Source organism: Cervus canadensis, chromosome 25 (assembly GCF_019320065.1).
Source record: "Cervus canadensis isolate Bull #8, Minnesota chromosome 25, ASM1932006v1, whole genome shotgun sequence".
NCBI classification, from domain to species: domain Eukaryota; kingdom Metazoa; phylum Chordata; class Mammalia; order Artiodactyla; family Cervidae; genus Cervus; species Cervus canadensis.
In genome coordinates, this window is record NC_057410.1 from 27,093,706 (window position 1) to 27,114,853 (window position 21,148).

General features: G+C 39.4%; 1 pseudogene; it reads left to right on the top strand.

The window, feature by feature from the left end:
• Positions 1-8,164, top strand: LOC122427472 (annotated as a pseudogene).
• Positions 8,165-21,148: the final 12,984 nt, after the last annotated feature.

Sequence of the window (21,148 nt, forward strand, 5' to 3'; positions counted from 1 at the left end):
CAGCTGTGTATTTCCAGCACAGCCAGTTCTTCTTTCCTCTGCAGCTGACTGGCTCTGGAGTGTGGCCAGAAAGGTACTTCCCCCAATTAAAGGTGTCAGATCTCTAACGTTGATCTGTTCTCTTCTGAGTGATGGCGCTCACCGTTTTAATCCTCCAGCTGGCTGTCTGCATCCTGGCATTTTCCCGTGTCCCTGCTGGACTTTCTGGGCTTGTGAAACTGGATAGGCAAACAGTGGTTCCCCTACTTCCTGGCGAGGTTCACTGTGATGTACAACCAACAGATGGCGAGCAAGAAGCGGGAGCTCTTCAGCAACCTGCAGGAATTCATGGGCCCCTCTGGGAAGCTCTCCCTGCTGGAGCTGGGCTGCGGCACCGGGGCCAACTTCAAGTTCTACCCCTCTGCATGCCAGGTGACCTGTGTTTATCCCAACCTCAACTTTGAGAAGTTCTTGATCAAGTGCATTGCCCAGGCCGACACCTGCAGTTTGAGCGCTTCATAGTGGCTGCTGGGGTGGACATGTACTAGGTGGCCACAGGCTCCATGGATGTGGTGGTCTGCACCCTGGTGCTCTGCTCCGTGAAGAACCAGGAGCAGATCCTCCAGGAAGTGCGCCGAGTGCTGAGGCCGGTGAATGTGGGTTGAGAAGGGCTGCTTAGTAGCAACCACCATCACCAAGGGCAGCCCTCCCAATTTCAGTAGATCAAACACCCTGACATAAAAGTAAAGCTCTTGGAAAAGATACTGTTGAGTTTTTCAAAAAAGTCTTAGCGTGCAGAAGAAGCTATAAAGGAAAAGACTGATAATACATATATAAATACATAAAAAATAAAATGTTATAACTCCTGCAGGGAAAAGGACTGTAAACAATCTTAAAGTACAAAAATTTATAAAAGTATTTGCCAAGGATGATAGATAATGGGTTAACTTCCTTCATATTAAGACATTACAAATCAACAAGATCAACAGGATTCTTAAATCAATTGTTTTTAAAAAGAGAAAAAGAAGCGAATTAACTCAAACAGAAATACAAATAAAGATAGCTAATATATGATTTAAATGTTTAGTCTTGCAATTAAAGAACAAATTAAAGCAAGATATTTTAAGGCATGAATATAACAAAACAGAAACATATTCACAGATACAGAGAAAAAACCACTGGTTACCAGTTGGGAGAGGGTGGAGGGAGAAGACAGGAGTGTGGGGTTAAGAGATACAAACTACTATGTATAAAATAAATAAGCAATAAGGATATATTCTACAACAGAGGAAAATATAGGCCATTATTTTGTAATAACTTTAGAGTATAATCTATAAAAATTCTGAATCACTATGTTGTATACCTGAAACTAATATTATAAATCAACTATACTTTAATTAAAAAGAAAGTAAAGCAAGATGCTATTTTACCTACTATTTCTGTCAGAGACTTTTCAGTTCAATATGGTGTTGGGATGGGTTTGGAGGACTGGATACCCCAGTTGGAGGAAGTGTCCTCTCTGGAGGGCTATTTAATAATATTAAATTTTCAAGTACACTTACTCCTTCATCCAACAGGAATTTATCCTATAGCTATTCTGCACAAGTCTGCAAAAACTCATTCATATGTGAAAATACTCATCATAGTATTTTAAATACCGCAAATTGGAAATAACTTAAACATCCATCAGTTGGAGGCTGTTAGGTAAACTGTCACACAGTATAAAGGATTTCTGTGCATCTGTTAAAAAGAACAAGAAAGAGTTACCTATGGCGTATGAAAAAAATCCTTGAGATATTGTTAATTTAAAAGGCAATGAAAACAGAATATTATGTAGAGTATAAGTCCATTTGTGTGTGTAGGGAAGAATATACCTATATAAGTATTTATGTTAATGAGAATGATAAACAAGAAATTATAAACAGTGGTTACCTCTTGGGAGAAGGGGGCAACAGAGGATGACATGGTTGGATGGCATCACTGACTCAATGGACATGAGTTTGAGCAAACTCAGGGAGATAGTGATGAACAGAGAACTGTGATGCAGTTCATGGGATCGCAAAGAGCAGGACATGACTTAGCAACTGAACAATAACAACAAGCTCTTGGGAAGGGAATTGGATAAGGGGTAAGAATTACTTTTCATTTTACGTCTCTCTGTATACTTTGAAATTCTTTATACCCATATGTAATTTTCACATATTACCTTTATTGTTTGCTTAAAAACTAGTCTTAAAGTTTTATTCTAAATATAAGTGAACATACATATAATATGAATACCTTAACATTTGAATTTACTACTCTAGGGGAAAAGGATGTTCTGCAATCCCCAGTGTTTTTTTCCAACAGAGAAATTCCTCAGGAAGAAAAGGACTTGAAGACAGTGTTTCGAGGCAATAATATACAGTCGTCCCTAGTATGCCTGGGGTCCCTCCCTGCCCCCACCACAGATACCAAAATCAACACAAGCTCAAGTCCCTTATATAAAATGGTGTGGTGTCTGCATATAACTTATATGGACATACCCCCATGTACCTTAACTCATCTCTTGGTTACATATAATACCTAACACAATGTAAATGCTAAGTAAACAGTTTCTAGCATGTGGCAAATTCAAGTTTGGCCTTTATTAAACTTTTTGGATTTTTATCCCAGTATTTCGATCTGTGGTTGGTTGAATCTGAGGATGTGGAAACTGTGGATATCAAGGGCCAACTATAATTTGGCTCAAGGGCAGCCCAACATCAAAACTGTAATTGAAAAAGCCCTGATACTCAAATTCTTGTGTCCCAAGATTGGGCATTAACTGGCACAATTAGGAGACGGTTTGCTTACAGTGTTACTAATCTCACAACTTGTCTGCAAAGCAAATAATCATCTCGGGTTTAAGCACCGAGAATGCTCTTGGGGGATCATATTCTTCCTTAGCTCCTACAAAGCACCCACTCACTGCTTAACAGAACCAGGAACTTTCCTACATTCCCACACAGTCCTTAATGCAGGTATTGTCTTCATGTTGGGCTGGGGAAATAGACCCAGAGAACTTAAGAAACTTGCCCCACGATACTCGGCCAGCAGATCTGACTTTAATGCACATATTCTTATCGTTGCACCACAGTGCTTATCACTGGGGCTTTGTATTGCTCCGATTTCAATACTTTTCCTGCAAAACCACTTTTTTTCTTTTTTTTGCAAAACAACTTTTGCTGGCTGTTCCCTAAACACTGGAGTTCTTTTTTGGCTCTAATTTCACTTATATACACCCGTGTAATCTCATGTTCCCTGAGTTTTCAATGACCATGCACACAGATGGTTTCCAAATCTAGTATCAAGCTCAGCTCTCTTCTAACCCAAATCTTCATGTCCAGCTTTCTACTAGACAGTCACCTGAATGGGTAACATGCATCTCTCTAGCCTAACCTGTGTAACCCAGAGTGCATCACCAACCTCCCCAAGTCTGGGTCTCCTCTTCTATTCTGTCCCCTTCTGTGGAGAAATTTTTTTCCATCAGGAAATTTCAAGTTTTCCATTCCTGAACACAGGTCTCATACTTGCCCACAGAATTTGGGGGAAATCCCTCTCTAAACTCTGCCTGGGACAGCCAAGACTAAGGAAAGCTAGATGAAGCTAAGGAGAATGGGACAGTCACCATGGCTTTTAGAGGTACTCATTGGTCCTTTTCCCCCTTCTCCCCCGCCCCTCCCCGAGGTAGATAAGTAGAAAACTTCTTTAGACTCCTTAATAATGTGTAGCCTCTACTGTATCCAGACTTGACCTATATTTATAAGACTGTCCCAGATGAAAGCTTCATGGCAAACAGATGGGAAAACAATGGAATAGTGACAGACTTTATTTCCTTGGGCTCCAAACTCACTGCAGATGGTGACTATAGCCATGAAATTAAAAGATGCTTGCTCCTTGGAACAAAAGCTATGACAAACCTAGACAGCATATTAAAAAGCAGAGATATTACTTTGTTGAGAAAAGTCTTATAGTCAAAGCTGTGGTTTTTCCAGTAGTTATGTATGGATGTGAGGCTTGGACCATAAAGAAAGCTGAGTGCGAAAGTATTGATGCTTTTGAACTGTGGTGCTGGAGAAGATTCTTGAGAGTCCCTTGGATTGCAAGGAGATCAAACCAGTCAATCCTAAAGGAAATCAGTCCTGAATACTCTTTGGAAGGATTGATGCTGAAGCTGAAGCTCCAATACTTTGGCCACCTGATGCGAAGAACTGACCCCTTAGAAAAGACCCTGATCCTGGGAAAGACTGAAGGCAGAGGGGGACAGCAGAGGATGAGACAGTTGGATGGCATCACTGACTGGATGGACATGAGTTTGAGCAAGCTCTGGGAGTTGGTGATGGACAGGGAAGGCTGGTGTGCTGCCGTCCATGGGGCTGAAGAGTCAGACATGACTGAGCGACAGAACTGAATGAACTGAGGTGAAAGCAGCAGTTACTGCTGTATGACAGTTATTTACACACAGTATCCACAGACTGAATAAAATACCATGGACAAAATATCATGAACTGCTTGTAGACAGTCAATGGGAATTTGCTGTATGATGCAGTTCAACCTGGTGCTTTATGACAACCTAGAGGAGTGGGATGGGGTAGAAGATGGGAGGGAAGTTCAAGAGGGAGGTGACCTATGGCTGATTCGTGTGAACAAATGGCAGAAACCAACACAATAATATAAAGTGGTTATTCTTCAATTAAAAGTAAATAAAGGGTGAGGTAAATGGAGACAGTAGCATGGATGCATATACAGAAACAAATATAAGTACACCGCCAATGGGAATTTGCTGTTTGACCCAGGGAACTCAAAGTGGGGCTCTGTAATAACTTAGAGGGGTAGGAATCGGGGGGGAGGTGAGAGGGAGATTCAAGAGGAAGGGACATATGTATACCTACAGTTAATTCATGTTGATGTATGACAGAAATCAAACCAACATTAAAAAAATAAAATAAATTAAATTAAAAAAAGAAAAATATTACCATGAATTAGTAACACTTTTAGATGGTTCAATAATTTTTATTTCAACAAACCAAAAATTTGTGCTTTTTTAAAATTTTTTCCCTACTATTTTATTTTTTAAATTAATTTTGATTGAATATGGTTGCTGTACAATATTGTGTGAGTCTCTACCGTGCAGCGAAGTGAATCCCTTCTGGTCTTCCTTCCCGTTCTGGGCACCACAGTGCATTAAGGAGAGTTCCCTGTGCCGTACAGTATGTTTTTCATTTGTCAGGTGATTCAATTTTTTAAAATTAATCCTATCATTTACATTCTGTGACAATGGTACAAAATATAAAACATGGCTTTTTAGCCTCAGGTAGTGCTTGGCATGGATTCAGACTCCTATAGGTTTGCAAAGCAGAGCCTAAGAACAATGTTCAGATGAATTTAAAGTTTAAAAAAATTGTAATTAAAAGGCAAACAACAAATGGGGGGAAAACATTTATCGCATACGAAGTCTAATTATACTAAAAGCTCTTACTCATAGGTAAGGAAAAAAAACTGCCTATTAGAAAAATGATAACGGACATTAAGAAACAAATCAGAAAAGAAGAAATCCAAACAACCAATAATGTTTAGTAAAAGATGTTAAGATTAAGATGAATATGCATGTTATCAAAAATACCACATTACACACCAAAATGACAAAAAAGTATCAATGTGCATTTATTGAAAATGGGCACTCACATCTATTGCTGGTATGAATGCAAACTGCTGCAACTTTTCCAAAGGGCAGTTTGACAACTGGGCTTCCCAGGTGGCTCAGTGGTAAAGAATCTGCCTGCCAATGCAGGAGACGTAGGAGACGCCGATTTGATCCCTGGGTCAGGAAGATCCCTTGGAGAGGAAATGGCAGCCCACTCCAGTCTTCTTGCCTGGAGAATCCCATAGACAGAAGAGCCTGGCGGGCTATAGTCCATGGGTTGGATATGACTGGGCAACTGAGCACACATGCAATTTGACAACCTGTACCAACATGTTGGTGTATATATATATATATATATATATATATATATTTAAATATATATATAAAAGGCACCTTTAAAAAGGCACATTTTTGGTTCAGCAATTCCCCTTTTTAGCAAGTTATTTATTTGGAAATAATTTAGGTGGTCACAAACACTTATGGGTAAGGATGTTCACTGTAACAGTATTTACAGTAGTGAAAAACTGGAAATAGTCTAAATGAGAATAGTTAAATAGGAGATGGTAACTTTAATGGTGTGAAATACTGTGTAGAGATTTTTTTGTATGTGTGTAAAGATTTTTTAAACCATGTTTTAGAATAATACTCAAAATCATAAATAAAAGATTATAAAACAGAATGTATATTCCAATCCTGGTATAGGGGAAAAATACATTTTTACATGGGCTTCCCTTGTAGCTCAGTTGCTAAAGAACCTTCCTACAATGCAGGAGACCCAGGTTTGATTCCTGGTTTGGGAAGATCCCCTGGAGGAGGAAATGACAACCCACTCCAGTATTCTTGCCTGGAGAATCCCATGGACAGAAGAGCCTGGCAGGCTACAGTCCATGGGGTTGCAAGAGTTGGACACACCTTAGCAAGTGAGCAGGTAACAGGCAGGAAGGCCAGGGGTCTCCAAATGGAGGAAATAGGCTGCAAGTGTCAGGCATTTTTCCTCTCTCTGAAGCGGCAGGAGGAAACAAACTAGTGTTATATTTTCCCCCTTCTCTATACAAATTTAAAAAGAGGTGTTTCTTAAAATTCTTTGTTGCCATAACGACACCTGGTTCCACCTGATTTTAACTTTTCTCAAACCTTGAGCTAATCAATGCATTTTTCTTATGGAAATGTTTGGCTATGTTAATATACTATGCATTTACCCTAGACTCTATCTTCAAGTCAGTTCTGCCTAAAGGCTCAGATTTAGGCTCAGAACTGACTTGACAAACCAATATGTTATACTCATACATTGTTCTCCTAATCTATGTTAATGAAACTATGTATTTTGTATGGAAATCTGCCTTTCTTCAAGATTCATGTTAATTGTTTTACGGCCTGGGATGACTCACCTGGTGCCAATGTTATCTCAAAATGCATGTTGTGGGTGAGGGACCTGGTGCTACTCTCTGAGTTTTGAGACATTTCCATTCTTTAATTAGCAGACTGCTAGTAGCTATATAACAACCAGCTAAAGACTAGCAGGAGAGTACTCTTTCTGCCCCCTTCTGATGTCTATGTCAGAAGCTTTCTCTCTCTCTTTTATACTTTAATAAAACTTTATTACACAAAAGCTCTGAGGGATCAAGCCTCGTCTCTGGCCCCGGATTGAATTCTTCTCTTCTGGAGGCCCAGAATCCCAGCGTCTTTTGTGGTTTAGCAACAACCTTTCACAAGTAAACCACCACCGCCACATTTTCATAAAAAAGTACACACAAAATCTTAACAGTAGTTATCTTGAGGAGATGACTATTTTTCTTTGTAAACTTTTTCTCAATTTTCGAAAATAAACATATTGGTGGGACAGTATTACAAGCCTCTGGAGTCAGACAACCCAAGTTAAAAACCTGAAAAAAAAAAAAAAAACCTGGTTCTGACATTTATTTGTATGATGCTGGGCAAGTTGTTTATTATCTATGTGACTCTGTTTCCTCATCTGTAAAAAATAGGAATAATAATAATATTTACCAAATAAGTGTATTGTGAGGATTAAGTAGGTTAACATGTGATAGATAGGCATTAAAGATAGGACCTTGAATACTTTAAATTGCTTTAAATTTTAACTATTATTATCCATTACTCTATGAACAGAAAATATGGATTGGCAGCTCTGTATACAATCTGACAGAAGATGACACTATTAACCACAATGTTATGGTAGTAACTTTGGATTTCTCCATGTCTTCTCATGAAGTTGGCCTCAGGGGCCACTGAAATCTGACATTAAATCATCTTATCAATTTATTTTCCTCAAACTAAAATCCTTGGTGTTTTGTTTTGTTTTTTCCTTTTCTTTCTCAGGGACAAGCTTTTTATTTCATGGAGCATGTATTAGTAAAAGTAACTTGGAGCAAAAGTAACTGGTTTTCCATTTTTGAAATTCGCCATTAGGCACTGGAATACATTCTTAAATAAATGTGGTTATGTTATACATCATTTTAATGTGCATTTCTCACTTGATTTTTTTTGCAAATGATTTTTTCCCCAAACTTTAAATTTTTTATTTTGTATTGTATTTGTATTGTATTTTGTATTGAGGTATAGCCAATAACAACATTGTGGTAGTTTCAGGTGAACAGTGAAGGGACTCAGCCATACATGTACATGTATCCATTCTCCTCCAACCCCACTCCCATCCAGACTGGCACATAACATTAAGTAGAGTTCCATGTGCTATACAATATGTCCTAGTTGGTTATCCATTTTCAAAAAAGAAGTTTGTACATGATCTTTCCAAACTCACTAACTACCCCTTCCCCACAACAACCATAAGCTCATTTTCTAAGTCTGTTGAGTCTCTGTTTTGTAAGGAAATTCATGTGTATAATTTTAGATTCCACTGTATAAGGGATGTCATACAGTATTTCTCCTTCCGTGTCTGACTTACTTCATATGTCAATACGACACCCTCTAGGTCCATCCATGTTGCTATAAATGGCATTATTTCATTTTTTTAATGGCTGAGTAATATTCCATTGTATATATGTACCATGTCTTCTTTATCCATACCTCTATCAATGGACATTTAGGTTGCTTTTATGCCTTGGCTATTGTAAACAGTGCTGCAGTGAACACAGGATGCATGTGACCTTTCAGATGTTTTCCTCCAGATATATGCCCAGGAGTGGGACTGCAGGGTCATATGGTAGCTCTACTTTTAGTTTTTTAAGGAATCTCCATACAGTTCTCCATTGTGGCTGTACCAATTTACATTACCACCAACAGTGTAAGGGGCTTTCCCAGTGGCTCAGAAGTAAAGAATCCACCTGCAATGCAGGAGATGCAGGTTTGATCCCTGGGTCAGGAAGATCCCCTGGAGTAGGGCATGGCAGCCCACTCCAGTATTCTTGACTGGAGAATCCCCTGGAGAGAAAAGCCTGGTGGGCTACTGTCCACAGGTCACAGAGAGTCAGACCCGACTGAAGCGACTGGGCTCACAACAGTGTAAGAGGGCTCCCTTCTCTTCACACCGTCTCCAGCATTTGCTGTTAACGGTGTTTCTGAAGATACCCATTCTGACCAGTGTGAAATGATATCTCATCATAGTTTTAATTTGCATTTCTCTAATAACTAGCTATGCTGAACATCTTTTCATATGTCTGTTGGCCATCTGTATGGCCTCTTTGGAGAAATGTCTGTTCACGTCTTCTGCTCATTTTTGCAGTGGGCTATTTTGAAGCTGTTAAGCATCATAAGTTGTTTACAAATTTTGGAGATTAATCCCTTATCGGTCACATCATTTGCAAATATTTTCTCTCAACCTGTGGGTTGTCTTTTTGTTATATCGTTTCCTTTGCTGTGCAAAAGCTTTTGAGTTTAAGTCGGTTCCAGTTGTTTATTTTTGTTTTTATTTCTATTATTCTGGGAGATGGGCCAAAAAAGATGCTGTGATTTATTTCAGAGAGTGTTCTGCCTATGTTTTCCTCTAGGAGTTTTATAGTGTCCGGTCTCACATTTAGGTCTTTATTCCATTTTGAGCTTATTTTTGTGTATAAAGTTAAAGAATACCATGATCAAATGGGATTCATCTCAGGGATGCAAGGACATTTCAACATTCACAAATCAATCAATGTGATAGACCACATCAACAAACTGAAAAATAAAAACCATATGATCATCTCAATAAATGCAGAAAAAGTTTTTAACAAAATCCAGAACCCATTTATGATAAAAACTTTCCAGAAAGTGGACATAGAAGGTACAAACCTCAACATAATAAAGGCCACATACAACAAACCTACAGGTAGCATCAAATTCAATGGTGAAAAGCTGAAACCATTCCCTCTAAGATGAGCAATAAAGACAAGGATGTCCACTCCCATCACTTCTATTCAACATAGTTTTGGAAGTCCTAGGTACAACAATCAGAGAAGAAAAAGAAGTAAAGGAAATCTAAACTGGAAAAGAAGTTAAACTATCACTGTTTGCAGATGACATGATACTATATATACAAGATCCAAAAGATAATACCAGAAAACTACTAGAACTCATCAATGAACTTGGTAAAGTTGCAGGTTAAAAAATTAATACACAGAAATCTGTTGCATTTATATACACTAACAATGAAAGATCAGAAAGAGAAATTCAAGAAGCAATTCCATCTATCATCACATCAAAAAGAACAAAATACCAAGGAATAAATCTATCTAAGGACACAAAAGACCTATACTCTAAAAACAGTAAGATGCTGATGAAAGAAATCAAAGACATAAAGAGATGGAAAGATATACCATGTTTGTGGACTGGAAGAATTAACATTGTCAAAATAACTATGCTGCCCAAGAAAATGTACAGATTCAGTGCAATCCCTATCAAATTGTCAATGGCATTTTTCACAGAACTAGAACAAACTAGAAAAAATTTTGAGTTTGCCTCAAAACTTGTACAGAGACACAAAATATCCTGAATAGCCACAATAATCTTGAAAAAGAAGAACAGGAACTGGAAGAATCAGGCTTCCTGATTTCAGACTATACTACAAAGCTATAGTCATCAAAACAGTATGGTTCAGGCACAAAAACAAAAATAGAGATCAACAAGAGGACAGAAAACCTATAAATAAGCCCATGCACCTATGGTCAATTAATCTATGACAAAGAAGGCAAGACTACACAATGCTGGAAAGACAGATCCTTCAACAGATGGTGCTGGGAAACCTGTAAACAGCCACATGTTAAAAAAAAGAAAAAACAGAAATCATCCTTTGAATGTTGTTCTTTTCCTGGGCTAATGATATGTGGTACCATACTCTCATGATGAGGCTGGACAGCAGCAGCTCCCAGTCAGCCTCACCATCATGAAGGTAAACAACCAATACAGTGTCAACCACTTTGTATCCAACCATCCTGTTTTTCACTTTCAGTACAATATTCAATAAATTACATAAGATATTCAACACTGTATTATAAAATGGGCTTTGTGTTCGATGAGTTTGCCTAACTACAGGCTAATGTAAGTATTCTGAGCACACTTAAATAGGCTAGTCTAATCTGTGATATTCAATAGGTGTGTGGGAGTGTGCTCACTCTCTTCAGTTGTGTCCAACTCTTTGCCACCCTATGGACTAGAGCCCGCCAAGCTCCTCTGTACATGGGATTCTCCAGGCAAAAATACTGGAGTGGGTTGCCATGCCCTATTCCAGGAGATCTTCCTGATCCAGGCATTGAACCCGTATCTCCTGCATCTCCTGCATAGAAGGAGGAGTCTTTACTGCTAAGCCACCAAAAAAAAGCCCATTCAATAGATGAGGTTGTATTAAATGAATTTTTGACTTACAGTATTTTCACCTGATGATGGGTTTATTAAGATATAACCCCATCATGAGTTGAGGAAATGTCTCTCTGTTCTCTAATCAACTCCTTTAAGTTTTTGTGTCTGATGTTTATAGATTTTCCGTTTCTTCCATTATTACTGTGTATCATCAGAAACTTCTGCTTCTAATATTCTGTGTTGCCAGAAGCTAGATACCCATGCCCAAAAGAACTGAGTCAATTCACAGTTAAAGAGCTCTGAAAGAAACCTTGGGCCTACCTATATACTTGAGAGCATGAACTTTGTGGTGTTTGTGCTCTGTGACCGGTTGCTAGCCTCCTGCTGTGTTCCAAATGCTAACAATGATGGTTAAATAAACTCTAGTTCAAGAAGTATCAATTATTATTATAGTTGCATCTGGAGTCTTGGCCTCTTTATCCTTTCCCAATAGATATTTAATACATTTATATTTTTAACAAATACTGTAAGTATGTGGACTTAAAAAAAAAAACCCCACAAAATCTAAACATCAGTATTTTGTTTCAAAAGCTAAGCTTTCTCTTCCTTCTCTCTTGGATACTTTAGCTGCCCTAAGAATTATTATTGTATACTTCAGCCACGCCTCTTTCCTTGTGTGTTTATTTTGTCTGGAAACTATTAAAATAACTTATTTAAATCATACATATATACAGGGAACTATACTCAATATCCTGTGATAAACTATAATGGAAAAGAATATGAAAAAAATATATATAACAGAATCACTTTGCTGTATAGGAGAAATTAACACAAAATTGTAAATCAACTATACTTCAATAAAAGTTAAATATATATATATAAAAGTCAGGCATACATAAATTTGTGATTAATTCCACAAAACCTTCTAAATAGGTGTGTCATGTTTCCATTAAATGTTACTACAAATCTAGCAATTTTATAGGTGTCATTATTCACATATCAAAAAGAATCAAAATTTTATTTTATAGATATATCCTATGTTTAAATGTTCCACTTAATTTTTTTTTAATTTATTTTTCATTGAAGGAGAATTGCTTTACAGAATTTTGCTATTTTCTGTCAAACCTCAACATGAATCAGCCATAGGTATACATATATCCCCTCACTTTTGAACCTTACTCCCATCTCCCTCCCCATCCCACCCCAAATGTGCCACTTAATTTGATTAAGGCTTTTAACAGCAAGAAATGGTGGCAAATAATTTTATAGTGATTTCTTCATCTTTTTTAGCATTTTTAACTAGAAAAATAACTCAAGAGCTCAGTGTCACTTGAACAAATCACTACAATGAACAGAGATTAATCACTGTGTCTGTTGTAAATTAAACTGTTTATCCAGAGACATTTAGGGTGACTGAAGTAGAAAGATGAAAGTGTTTCCAGCTAAACTCAATTATATACAAATTACAGAGAGGCTGTATGGAAAGCAATAAAGGTTCTGACTTTAATCTCAAAAAGAAAGAAAACAAATTTCAGTAAGAACAGAGTCTTGATTTGATAAGGGAAGAGAGCTAAGCTTTTGCTAGAAAAATAAATGATAAAATTTATATATATATATTATTAAATAGTTTGTTTCACTTGTTTTATTAAGAATATCTACTTAGTATTTTCTGCTGCAGGATAGAGTAGTCTGTGCAGATAATTTACAGAATATATTTCTTTTTTTAAATTTATTTATTTATTTTTTTTATTTTTTTATTTTTTTTATTTTTTTTAAATTTTTTTATTAGTTGGAGGCTAATTACTTCACAACATTTCAGTGGGTTTTGTCATACATTGATATGAATCAGCCATTGATTTACACTTATTCCCCATCCCGATCCCCCCTCCCATCTCCCTCTCCACCCGATTCCTCTGGGTCTTCCCAGTGTACCAGGCCCGAGCACTTGTCTCATGCATCCCACCTGGGCTGGTGATCTGTTTCACCATAGATAGTATACATGCTGTTCTTTTGAAATATCCCACCCTCACCTTCTCCCACAGAGTTCAAAAGTCTGTTCTGTATTTCTGTGTCTCTTTTTCTGTTTTGCATATAGGGTTATCGTTACCATCTTTCTAAATTCCATATATATGTGTTAGTATGCTGTAATGTTCTTTATCTTTCTGGCTTACTTCACTCTGTATAAGGGGCTCCAGTTTCATCCATCTCATTAGAACTGATTCAAATGAATTCTTTTTAATGGCTGAGTAATATTCCATGGTGTATATGTACCACAGCTTCCTTATCCATTCATCTGCTGATGGGCATCTAGGTTGCTTCCATGTCCTGGCTATTATAAACAGTGCTGCGATGAACATTGGGGTGCACGTGTCTCTTTCAGATCTGGTTTCCTCAGTGTGTATGCCCAGAAGTGGGATTGCTGGGTCATATGGCAGTTCTATTTCCAGTTTTTTAAGGAATCTCCACACTGTTTTCCATAGTGGCTGTACTAGTTTGCATTCCCACCAACAGTGTAAGAGGGTTCCCTTTTCTCCACAGCCTCTCCAGCATTTATTGCTTGTAGACTTTTGGATAGCAGCCATCCTGACTGGTGTGTAATGGTACCTCATTGTGGTTTTGATTTGCATTTCTCTAATAATGAGTGATGTTGAGCACCTTTTCATGTGTTTGTTAGCCATCTGTATGTCTTCTTTGGAGAAATGTCTGTTTAGTTCTCTGGCCCATTTTTTGATTGGGTCATTTATTTTTCTGGAATTGAGCTGCAGGAGTTGCTTGTATATTTTTGAGATTAATCCTTTGTCTGTTTCTTCATTTGCTATTATTTTCTCCCAATCTGACGGCTGTCTTTTCACCTTACTTATAGTTTCTTTTGTAGTGCAAAAGCTTTTTAAGTTTCATTAGATCCCATTTGTTTAGTTTTGCTTTTATTTCCAATATTCTGGGAGGTGGGTCATAGAGGATCTTGCTGTGATTTATGTCGGAGAGTGTTTTGCCTATGTTCTCCTCTAGGAGTTTTATAGTTTCTGGTCTGACATTTAGATCTTTAATCCATTTTGAGCAGAATATATTTCTTAACTTCTGTCATTATAATTGATTTATATTGTTTAAAATCTTATGATCACTGCTAAGGTCTATGTGTACATTACATGTATTTAAACTCTGTGGCAATAGATTATTTGTTTTTGCTTCTTTCTCAACATTTCCTATACTTACAATTTTTTTTAAGGCTATGGTGGTTTTTCTTCTGTTTGGGCCATTTGGGACGTTTTGTTTTTCCTCACACTTTGTTCATGTTGTCCAGTCACTCAGTCGTGTCTGACTCTCTGTGAACCCATGGACTGCAGCACGCCAGGCTTCCCTGTCCTTCACTGTCTCCTGGAGTTTGCTCAAAGTCATCGAGTCAATGATGCCATCCAACCCTCTCATTCTCTTGTGGCACCGTTCTCCTCATACATAGTATAGCCATAAACATCTCTGTGTCAACTTCTTGACTTTTTCTTTGCTTAGTTCCTTGGAGTATGTTCACCAAAGTAAAATTTCCAGGGCAGGAAGCACATTCAGCTTAATATCACTTATTATATCTTTCCAGAAAGATTTGGCTAAACTTACAGAGTGTTCAGCATTGTACCTGTTTCTCAATATACCTGCCATCATCATTTTACTATTATTATTTTCTGCTGTTTTTGTCATTTTTATTTCAATTTCATTTATTGAAGCTGTGATACATGAAAGAAGTGAAAGTGTTAGTCTCTCAGTCATGTCCAACTTTGCAACCCCAAAGACTACAGCCCGCCAGGCTCCTCTGTCCATGGAATTCTCCAGGCAAGAATACTGGAGTGGGTTGCCATTCCCTTCTCCAGGGGATCTTCCCGACCCAGGATCAAACTCACCTCTCCTGCACTGCGGGCTGTTTCCTGCACTGCAGGCTGTCTTTACCATCTGAGACACCAGGTCTTAAACAAAATACACCAAGAAACTACTGCAAAGTAATACGTTCTCATTTTCGTCATTCAGTAAACATTTATTGAGCATGTGCTATGTGCAAAGCACTGTGCTGGTCTAGACATATAAAGATAAAAGTAACTCCCTACCCTCATTGACTATGCCAAAGCCTTTGACTGTGTGGATCACAATAAACTGTGGAAAATTCTGAAAGAGATGGGAATACCAGACCACCTGACCTGCCTCTTGAGAAAATCTGTATGCAAGTCAGGAAGCATCAGTTAGAACTGGACATGGAACAACAGACTGGTTCCAGATAGGAAAAGGGGTATGTCAGGGCTGTATATTGTCACCCCACTTATTTAACTTATATGCAGAGTACATCATGAGAAACGCTGGGCTGGATGAAGCACAAGCTGGAATCAAGATTGCCAGGAGAAATATCAATAACCTCAGATATGCAGATGACACCACCCTTATGGCAGAAAGTGAAGAACTAAAGAACCTCTTGATGAAAGTGAAAGAGGAGAGTGAAGAAGTTGGCTTAAAGCTCAACATTCAAAAAACTAAGATCATGGCATCTGGTCCCATCACTTCATGGCAAATAGATGGGGACACAGTGACTGACTTTATTTTGGGGGGCTCCAAAATCACTGCAGCCATGAAATTAAAAAGACGCTTACTGCTTGGAAGGAAAGTTATGACCAACCTAGACAGCATATTGAAAAGCAGAGACATTACTTTGCCAACAAAGGTCCATCCAGTCAAAGCTATGGTTTTTCAGTAGTCACGTATGGATGTGAAAGTTGGGACTATAAAGAAAGCTGAGCACAGAAGAATTGATGCTTTTGAACTGTGGTGTTGGAGAAGACTCTTGAGAGTTACTGCAAGGAGATCCAATCAGTCCATCCTAAAGATCAGTCCTGGGTGTTCATTGGAAGGACTGATGTTGAAGCTGAAACTCCAATACTTTGGCCACCTGATGTGAAGAGCTGACTCATTTGAAAAGACCCTGATGCTGGGAAAGATTGAGGGCAGGAGGATAAAGGGATGACAGAGGATAAGATGGTTGGATGGCATCACCAACTCAATGGACATGGGTTTGGGTGAACTCCGGGAGTTGGTGATGGACAGGGAGTCCTGGCATACTGCAGTTCATGGGGTCGCAAAGAGTCAGACACAACTGAGTGACTGAGCTGAACTGAACAAGGTCTTACAGACTAGATTGTGGCATAGGGCCAGAGAGTTCACACAGCCCTGAGACTGAACACTGAAAGTATACTGCTGGCCCTGCCAGATGAAAGCAAACTGCTTCTGAGAGTCTTTATTAAAAAGTGTACAGAATAAAAAACAATCCATCAGATTAACAGCTGCAACAATATACCAAAAATTGTGTTGATTTGCTACAGGAATGAAACCACACTCGCAGAGCAGTTCCACTTAGACTTATCACCTGATTACGTTTATAGAAATCCACTCTCACTCTCTAAGATCTATCTGCCTTCTGGCCAGAAGCAAAAGGAATAAAGATGTTGTCGAAATCACCACCCTCGCACCTTTATAGTTATTGCTGATGACACTAAGCTCTACAGTCCCTCTGGGAATATAATATTGCTTTGGTAACAGAAGAGTTTAGAATGGTTTATACTTCACATTCCCTTCCATAAAAGCCTTTACTCCACAGGTCAGAGAACCCATGTGAGGATTCTGATAGTTACTGAGTGTGTCTGTTTCAATTACACATTCCATCGCTGAGGAAATAACATAAGGTAGGTTCAGGGACCCACCAGACCAACTGTGAAATAGACCCACAGCATACCTCCACTGATCTGACCATAAACTCCTAGTTTGTCTGGTAGAACACACTAGTTCTCCAGGCATTAGTGTCAATTCAGAACCAATATTTAACAGTGTCCCATAAATATGATTATTTCCCTCTTCCTTTTACACAAGCAACCTATTGAACAGTCACAGGTTCCTTGGGGAAGACTAGAAGGAGGATATGTAGTTATTAGCATTTGGGGCTGTGAAACAGGGTCTGTCCTAAAGGAAATCTGATCTCTTTACTGCAGGGACTTTGGGTCTGTGAGCTGACTGAAATTCGGGAATTGGTTGAGGGGCCATGGCTCTCTACTGTGATGATTCGAGTCAAACTTTTGCTCAGCAAATCTAGAGCTTTTCCGCTTACATGCTGCTCACCACTTGCAACTCTAGGTACCTGATAATGAATTAGCCAATATCAAAGATCGTTTTGGCTTAGACTATGATGATTACTACTTTGGCTTTGCTGCCCATTACAGCAATCATACTTTCCTTGTCTTTGCCAAATAAATGCTGCCACTTTACCCCTGCCAATCTACAATTTCATCATTCCCACTGAATTCAGGAAGCCCTGAAATTGCCACTGTCATTTCTGGCTTACAGAAAATCATTACCATAGATCTCTTCAAGGAGGCCAGGGTTTACTTCACAAATGTATTTCTCACAGCTTTGCAGAAGGAAGGAGATATATTTAGCAGGTGGATGAGCAGGATAAACATGGCTCTGGGGTAAAGAATCTGCCTGCCATTGCAGGAGACCCAGGTTCGATCCCTGGGTCAGGGGTAGGTCCCCTGGAGGAGGAAACGGCAGCCCACTCCACTATTCTTGCCTTGGAAATCTCTTAAACAGAGGACCCCAGCGGGTTATAGCCTACAGGGTTGCAAAGAGTCAGTCACAACTGAGCACACACGCACAGCACACATGAGCAGGATAAATCAAATTTAACATTCCAATCTCCCTAAGGCTTTGGATATCTTCTTATATGGCAAAGTTTCTCAATCTCAACACTATGACATTTTGGACTGGATTATTCCTTGCTGCGGAGGACTGTCTGTCCTATGCATTTTAGTTTCAGCAGTATCCCTGGCCTCTACCCGCTAGATTCCAATGGTACCCACCCCACCCCCCACTGTGATAACCAAATTATCTCCAGACATTGCCAGATTCCCCTGGGCAACCCAATGACACCAGTAAAGAAGAATCACTGCTCTACCATGGAAGTATACTAAGGAAGTTCTGGTATTTCAGCTTCTTTAAGTGGAGACTACTTTTTGGTCCAAGTTTCAGTCATTATCAGACAGATCAAAGGACTGTTTCTCCTGGCAAAGGAGTGTCTGTAAGATATTGGGGCTCAAGGACCCATTTTCACTGAAATCTGCCCATTCGTCCCCATCTCAATTTTCAGAGTCCTACTCCTTCCAAAGCAATGACCTAAACTTTAACACAAGAGGTTATGAGGCTGGGAATTTAATTTGTGTTGTAATTAGTCACTTACAAGATTAGCCTCTGTGTATATTTTTCAAAAGTATCAATCTCATGGCTAAGGAGTTAATAGTTTCTTTTTGGAATGTCATAAAACTTTCAGGTCCCTCACACAAACTTAAGCTAGGAATTAAGAGCCATGAACCCAGGGACTTCCCTGGTGGCCCAGTGGCTAAGACTCTGAGTTTCCAATGAAGGCAGCCTGGGCTTGATACCTGGTCAGGGAATTAGATCCCACATGGTTCAAGTGAGACCTGGTGTGTCAGGTAGCATTTAACAGGAGGCTTCCTGTGTGCTGTCCTACCTCTCTTGAGCCCTCTGTTCATTATCAGTCCATGTTGGGTGAGAGGAGTAGGCAAGCCCCTCCCAGGACAGAGATCAAAGAGATGGGATGCTTGCATAGGATTTCCTTCATTAGCTTTTCCATACGGTGAAAAGTAACTATTTTATGACCCTCTTTTCATACGGATAGCCTCTTGGCCTTATGTCCTCTATTGCTCCTTGCTTCCTTGGTAAACTTGTAAAGTCTGGTCTCTTGATCTTTTTTTCTTTTTGTCTCTTGATCTTTATATATATACTCTTACAGAATCCAATAAAGTACCTTTGCTCCATCAGAGCTTGGGTCCCCGTATCTTTCTTTCTTTCTCTCTCTCTCCCTCTTTCTATCTATTTCTGGCTGATTCCCTGGAGCATAAAAGCCAGCTATGTAACCCAGGAAATATTAGCCTCTTTCCTTCTTTCACTCTCTCATCGTCGACTCCGGGCCACCAGGTTCCAGTCCAATAAAGGACCAACACTGGTGCACCTTAATAAAGAAATAAAATTGCTTCTCAAAAACAACCCATGAACCCATCATATAGTTTTCCCAAGGTCTCCAGCACACTTGTAAGTAACCAACTGTAGTATACTCCTTATTTCCACTAAATGTTCTATGGCAGTAAAAACTTGATCACCCAAAGCCTTGCTTTCTATAGGCACCTGATTAAGGGTATCTGCAAAGTGACAATTTTTTTAATGTTTTGCTAACGCATGCCATGGACTGCCGGCATACTCTGCCACTGGAGTTGGGTGAAAGGCCATTAACACCTTATATCAGATCAAGAGAACCCCAGAAAACCCAGAACCGATCATCGGAGTTATGTTCCTCTGGAAGCTTCTAATACCAAATTCTGTTTCAGTCTGTTCAGTCATATAAGCAAAACTACTAGTTGTTTTGGTTGTTGTTTAATTGTTAAGTTGGGTCCAATTCTTTTGCAATCTCATGGACTGTAGCCAGGCTCCTCTCTCCATGGGATTTCCCAGGCAAGAATACTGAAGTGGGTTGCCATTTCCTTCTAAAACTACTAGCAGTGATATATAAAAAGAGATGTATTATAAAGATATGACCTCAAGCAATTTGGGGAGCTGGTTAAACAGTCCGTTTTAGGCTGTTGGTTGTATTTCTAATCCTGGCACCCAAAGTTAACAAGGCAGCAATTGAGAAGGAAAAAGAAACTAGAATCTGCAAGGATGAACTAGAACTTACAAAGACAGGTAGAAACTTGAGTGAGAGTCCTGCTGACTCTAACTTGATGGCATGACCTTTAGGAAAAGCTGGCAGCCTCTATCATGGAGCTAATTCACACCTGGCCCATGAGCCAGACAAGCTGGTTTGTGGAGGAGATCCACAAGCAACTGAAGGATCTGTGCGCCTGACTGCTGCCCAACAACAGTGAGGTGAGCCAGCAGATAAACACCACACACAAACTGTAATAGCACCGCTCCGTACCAAGCCTTCCAAGTGCAAAAAGAACTGGCAGCTGCTGCTTCACCTTTCGAAGAAGGCAATGGCAACCCACTCCAGTACTCTTGCCTGGAAAATCCCATGGATGGAGGAGCCTGGTGGGCTGCAGTCCATAGGGTCACTACGAGTCGGACACAACTGAGCGACTTCACTTTCACGCATTGGAGAAGGAAATGGCAATCCACTCCGGTGTTCTTGCCTGGAGAATCCCAGGGACGGGGGAGCCTGGTGCGCTGCCGTCTATGGGGTCGCACAGAGTCAGACACGACTGAAGAGACTTAGCAGCAGCAGCAGCAGCTTCACCTTTCACCTTCAAATCTCAAGCAAGATGCCACTCATGGCCAAGCTAACCCATAACTCTGCAGATAAGGCAATTCTGGAAAACACAGTAACAGGTTAGCTAAACTGACATAAAACAAATCCCCCAATAGATTAACATGGCTGCTAGCTGAGGCGTAACAAGATGAAGCCAGCCACTGAAGGATTTAAACAGGGAAGTGAAATAGAATAGCAGTGAAGAAAGATGCCTGCTGGGGGGATTTCCCTGGCAGTTCAGTGGTTAAACTTCCAATACAGGGGGCATGGGTTCAATCCCTAGTCGGTGGGAATTAAGATCCTGCATACCACACTGCAGAGCCAAAACCAAATCTAAAAAGCTTTACCAGTAGTAGGCTAACTATAGTACATTTACGTGGTTTACAACGGCACATTTTGAGGGGCATGCTCAACAT